Source organism: Ailuropoda melanoleuca, chromosome 12, assembly GCF_002007445.2.
Source record: "Ailuropoda melanoleuca isolate Jingjing chromosome 12, ASM200744v2, whole genome shotgun sequence".
Lineage (NCBI taxonomy): Eukaryota > Metazoa > Chordata > Mammalia > Carnivora > Ursidae > Ailuropoda > Ailuropoda melanoleuca.
Window position 1 is genome coordinate 3,923,811 of NC_048229.1, and position 6,494 is coordinate 3,930,304.

Here is a 6,494-nt window from a genome sequence, read left to right on the forward strand (position 1 = left end):
TTTTTTTTTTTTTTTTTTGTCCCGGCCACGGTCGAAGATCTCGCCCAGTCCACCTGTGCCCAGTCCCGGCTCCAAGCGAGGTGAAGGTGGAGAACCAGAGCCCTCCAGCCGAAGATGAGCCTGGGAGAATTCCTCTAGGCCAGGAGGGGCTGCACGAGAAAAAGAGGGAAGGGGCGCTGGGCGGCTCCAGCCGACCCCACGGGAATTTGCTACTTTGCCCCTAATTTCTACTTTACCCGCTTCTGGCCTTCGCTCTCTGCACTGTAGCCCTGGAAGGTTCGAACCCTGTTCTCCCCTCCTCTGAGCAGAGGATGGTAGGCGCTCTCCCTGAGCTCTGCGGGGGTGTGTGTGTGTGTGTGTGTGTGTGTGTGTGTGTGTCTGTGTGTCTGTGTAAGAACACAACAATTCGGTGCGGCCACACCTGCACTTGGAAGCCGCGGTTTCTCGAGCAAAGGGACAGGACAGATGAGACGGGAGAAAAAGTAATTCTACCTGACGGCCAGGAGGAGTAGAATGCGGCTAAGAAAACATTCCAACCCAAGAGGTGATCTGTAAAATACTGATTCTTGGAGTTTTCGATGACAGCAGAGAATTACTTTATTTTCTTTTTTAAGATTTTATTTATTTATTTGACAGAGAGAGAGACAGCCAGCAAGAGAGGGAACACAAGCAGGGGGAGTGGGAGAGGAAGGAAGCTCCCAACAGAGGAGCCTGATGTGGGGCTCGATCCCGTAACGCCGGGATCGCGCCCTGAGCGGAAGACACACGCTTAACGACTGAGCCGCCCAGGTGCCCCGAGAGAATTATTTTCTTGAACAGTGATGCTAATTCCCCCGTTGTCCTCTTCCATTGCTGCTGCAGACAGAACCCAGGGGAGAAGTCCAGGGGGCCTGCCTGTGGGGACAGGGTGCTTGTTTTTGCAGCCCAAAGGGCTGGAGGACTTTTTTGTTTTCATCATAGGAAATATGATGGAAATATGATCTGGCCTCTCCAGATCAATGAGAAATAAAATAGATCCCATTATTCCTGGCTGAGGGATGGGGGCCTGCTTTACTCTTCCTCCCTGACCTGCCATCCATCTGCAGGTTTATGATTTGTTCCCCACACTCATCATTTCTTTCCTCTCCATGGAGAGGATCAGCCCCCCAGTTGGAGAGCCAAATGCAGATCCTAGATCAACTACTATCAGCGAGTAATCTGGGAGGTCTCCTCCGGGGAGTGACTGTCTGAGACAAGCCTCCTCTGTGGCTTCTTCTGTGGCACCCGCCCCACTCCCTCCCCGTCCCCAAACCTATCTGTCCCCTAGGACCTTCTTTTCATCCACTAACCCATTGAGCTCTATGGGATTGCTCTTTTTTTATTGTCCCTTTCAAAAGGACAGGAAATTTAGATACAGAGAATGTAGCCCCTATTTACAGAGCATTTAGTTATCTATTATCTGTTTATTTGGCTCTTTGCATGTAATCTGTCTTCAATTCTTTTACCTGCCTTTCCTCCCATCCCCCATCCGAAATGTAGGCCCCATGTGGATGGCTTCATATTTGCTACCCCACCCCCACCCCCAATTCTACACAACTCAAACATGTGTACTTCAAGTAAACAATTGTCAGATGGATGAATCTTGTGTATTTGCATAGTATCGTGGCCCATTTTACCAATGAGGGAATCTAGATCGAGAAATGCCAAGTAAAATCACCCAATAGCAATATTTACTGAGTATTTGCTTCAAGTACACTATTCTAAATGTAATATTTGGATGAAGTCAGTCTTCGTGGACACTTGTGTGCATGTGTTCCCATTACACCCATTTTACAGCAAGGAACTGAGATGTAAGGAGGCTTAGTAAGTTGCCCAAGGTCACACTGGATGCACATGGTGGAGCTAGGATTCAGAGACAGGGAGTCTGCCTTCAGAGCCCATATTTGCAACCCCTTCTCTAGACTACTTGTGCTAAGAAGTGCCTAGAAATGACACTTGTCGTTTGCACCGGGCATCTGGATGACCTGTGTTGACTCTCCCTTCCAAGGTCACCCCTCTGTGTCGGGTCTTGTCTGCTAGTTTTTTCCATCTTGAAGAAAAGGAGAAACGTTGATTTATCACACCTACTGAGCAGTGCAGGAAAGCAACCCAAAGCAGTTTCTTCTTGGGGGTTGAAGCCTAACCTGAAGTCAGCCTCTGTGGACATCACTGTCCACACAAGGGACGCTTACCCAGCTTCCCTGAATAAGATTCGGGCACCTTTTGTCTGTGCAATCAACTTTTAGGATTGACTCTCAGATGCCCACTCTTGTTCCTTAGCCTAGTCCGTCTTGGAACCCGTCTGCTTGAAGTACAGGGTCTCGACAGGAGCAGAGTGTGAACTGTCCCCCTACAACCTTCCACTCTGGGTTCAAGCTCGGAAAATCACCCATTTAGTATCAAAGATTGCATAACAGAGCTCAAATTTTGCAGCAGATGGAGTCCGTGTATTGCATCCACCTTCCCTTTATTGGATTTGCACACATTACAGTAGGAGCTGACGCTCAGATGGCCCTTCCTCGGAGCTGGTTTGACACGAATTCATTGAATCCCTAGGACAACCCCACCAGGTTATTATTTTTCCTAATCCTTTTGGAAGATGAAAGAATGTAGAGACAGAGGAGTTTTGTTTAGCAAAAACCAGTCATGAGAAGGCATGGCGTTCAAACTCAGGCAATCTGGCTGCAGAGTCCACGTTTCAAACCACACCGCTAGCCTGCCTCTCTGTGCTCTTCCTCAAGGAGAATGCGGGTTCTTCTGCTTTTCCCTTTACTGCCACACTCACCCAATTCTCCAGGCCACCAAATGTGTAGGTGTTTTTCCAACAAGCAATCCTCCAATTCTTTGTCCACGCCAAGTGGATGTCATATGATTCCTACCTGGAGATGTCATCAGATCCCACGCAGCAAGGGCTCAGTCCCACAAGACTGCCCCCTCCAAGATGCCAGTGTCAAGTCCAGACTGTCACCGTGCTGCAGACCCACCAGCTATAAATCAGTGGTTCCTACAACCCCCTCCACGGATTCCATCAATTCCCTGAGCAGCTCACAGAACTCAAGAGAACAGTTTACTTACCAGATGACCAGTTCATCATGAAAGGACCTAACTCAGGACAGCCAGATGGAAGAAATGCAGAGGGCGAGGTGTGTGGGGAAGGACGCAGGCTTTCATGACATCTCCAGCTCACTAACCCAGAAGCTCTCTGAAGCAGGCCTATGTTTGTGGGGTTTTTATAGACACTTCCTCACATAATGCATGATAGATGATCAACTCAGGCTCCAGCCCCTCTCCCCTCTCTGCGGCTGAAATCGCTACGCTTCTAATCATGGATTGTCTGGTGACCAGCCCCCATCCAGCTGCTTACCTCCTTAGAACAAAAGACACCCCTATTGCCAGGAAATTCCAGGAGGGAGTCAGGAACTAGGGACAAAGACCCCAAAATATATGTCTTATTATATCACAGGAGCACAGGATGCAATCGAAATCGATCCAAAAGTGCCATTATTGTAAACCCATCTTTTTTCCTCTCGCACATTTGCTTTTAATGCACCTCACTGCTGTGGCCCTGCCATGGTGTTCAATGACAGCTGTCCTACTCATTCTATAACCAAATGATGGTATTTATTTAGTATGTATCACAAACAGAACCCAAAATTTGGGGTGGAAATACAAAAAGGAGATCCTGTTATGAAGCAACTAATGAACCCCAGGGGTGGCAGACAAAATAATGCCCACCCAAGGATGTCCCCATCATGATCCCTGAAACCAGAGAATATGAAATTTAAGACTAAGGATTCTAAAGCAGGGAGATGATCCCACATTATCCGCAGGCACTTGCAAGGGGCAGAGCAAGGCAGCCGAGTGCTGAGGGATGCCGCAACAGAGAAGGTGCAGGGAAGACTCCTAGTGTGAAGGTGTGACCCACGGGTGGTGGGTTTGAAGATGGAGCAAGGGGGCCACAAGCCAAAGAACAGCCAAGGGCTCTCGGAGCTGGGACCAGCCTTCCTTCAGCAAAGATATGGAGACCTCAGTCCTAAACCCACCAAGGAACAGGGTCCAAGCAACAACCTGAATGAGCAAGGAAGGAATTCCTTTTCCGCAGAGCCTCCAGGAAAGAATGTAGTCCCACTGGCACCATCCAGCCTTGTGAGGCTCAGAGCAGGGGGACAGCCAACCCCCCCAGGCTGTGCCATAATCAATGTGTGTTGCTTCAAGCGCTTGAGTTTGTAGCAGTGTGTTATGGCAACAAGAGAAAACAACACCTCCTTTGTCCCAATGTGCTGGCTTTATCACCCCGAGCAGCCTAGGTCGTACTGTGATGAGAAACAACCCCACCATCTCCGTAGTGTGACCAAAAAAAGCTTCCCGCTCATGCTTCGTGTCCGCTGCATGTCAGCTGAGCGCTCTGCACCATTGTCTTCGTCCCCGGAACCCGGAGGACGGAGCAGAGAAGGCGGTGGAGAATGCACTGGGTAGAGCTGCCCCCCCATGACACCCAAAGTGTCCCCACTCACATTTCATTGCCCAACAAAATCCTATGACCATGCCCACATGTAGAAGGATTGCGGACATGCAACCCTCCAGGGCTTGGAAGGAGAGACAGAGCCACAGGACCACACTGCCTGCGTCAGCTGTAGGTGATGGCAGAGTCAGAGGGGTGGACAGGGCTGGGCAGCCCGGCTGGTTGTCTCCGGTGTTGCTCCAGACACACCAAGTGGGGATGTTTTGTTCTGTTTTTCAGTGTTGCAGTGAGTTCTTTTCCCTGCATTGGTTGGACATAGAATATGAGAATGTTCTTAATTGCACTCTGTATGCATTTACCACTGAGCAAACGCGAGGAGGGAGAAAAGTATAAGCACATCACACTGTCCCGGTGTCATTATCCTCTCTGAGAGGCTGGCGGGACCACAGGGGCTGGGAGAAATAACAGGCAGCCTCTTGGATAAAGTGTTTGGAGCTGAGTTTTTCAGTAAAACAGCAGCCAGCATCGTGGCGCCCTGGACGGTCAATGCCTGGGCTTGCGGGCACACGCATCGAGGGTGGTCGTGCCTTCTTGCAGAACTGACCCTTTATCATTATGTCCCTCCTCCTCTTAAAAATAGCTCTGGCTCTGAAGTCTACTGAGCCTGATAGTAATATGGACACTCAAGCTTTCTTTTGCTTAGTGTGGACCTCCTGAGTACCTTATTTTTTTTTTTAATTTTAGCCCAAATACGGCTTTCTGTGTGTCATGGGCTAGAAGCAGAAGTAAGTGACCCCTCTTCCACTGATCCCTGCAACTTTGCGTAGTACATTCCAGACCCTCCAGATTCCCTGTATGACTCAAGAGCAGGCATTCTGTTCTGTCTTAGGACCACGCATGCCTAGATTAGTCTTCTTCCTGAGCACCTGGTCAGAGTGGATGCAGCTCCTTGAACTTGAGCGAGGTCTGATGACACTAGTGATATATGGGATGGTACAAGCAAAAGATAGGGGGAACGTGGCTTTTGATACTATCACTGAGCTACACGATGTGTCAGTCTTGGAGCTGCTCCCATGTTATTGGAGATACTGAAAGTTATCGTTTAAGCCATGTCAGTGACTTTTCTGTGATCAAGCCAAATCCGCAGGCTCAGGACCATTTCAACCTGCACACTCAGGCCAGCTCTGCTGCTAACTGGTCGTGTGACTTTGAGCAGGTCACTCATCCACTCGTCTTATTTTTCTTGTATCTGTAAAATGACTGTCTGGCCCAGACAATCTCAAAGCCCCTTCTGGGTTCTAAAATTTTAATCTCTTATAGTTTAATTCGTTTGGCCTTCAGGACTAAAGCACTGGATTTTCCTAGCAGCAAACCTACTTTGGAGGGGGCTGGGGCACATGCAAGAACCAGCTGGCATCTTTAAAGAAGATATCTCACTTAATCCATCAGAGTAACCCCACGAGATGCTATTACCTGCCCCATTTTACAGACATTATCATCAAGGCCCGGAGAGGTTTAGTCACTTGTCCGAGAACACACAGTGGGACACTGACAGAGCAAGATTCGGAACTCAGGTCGGTCTGAATCCCAACACCTGTGGTTGTTCCTGCTTCCTGAAATCTCTGGGAGAGAAGGAGAGGGGTTGCCTTTCCCTAAGACCTTAGTGAGAGGTGGTTTTTTACACTAGAGCCATTTCAGAGTTATTTGTAAGATTTTTGCATCCCTGGACAACATCATAAAGCCAAGATGTTTGGAATGACAGAGAATTAAAGGAGCAGAGCCTTGGACATCCGGCAGGTTCCTAGTCCCCATGTCAAATGAACACTTTTGCAAGTAGACTGAGTCACTACAAGAAACTCGACCTGTCTACACAGCATCCACTTACCTGTCTTTGGAGATTGGACACGGTATAATAATTCTCATCAGCACTAAATTCAATCAGGTCGTTCAGCCATCTGATCAATATTGCAGAAGGGGCACTTCGTAAGCTCTGGAGAGGTGACTTGGGACTTGA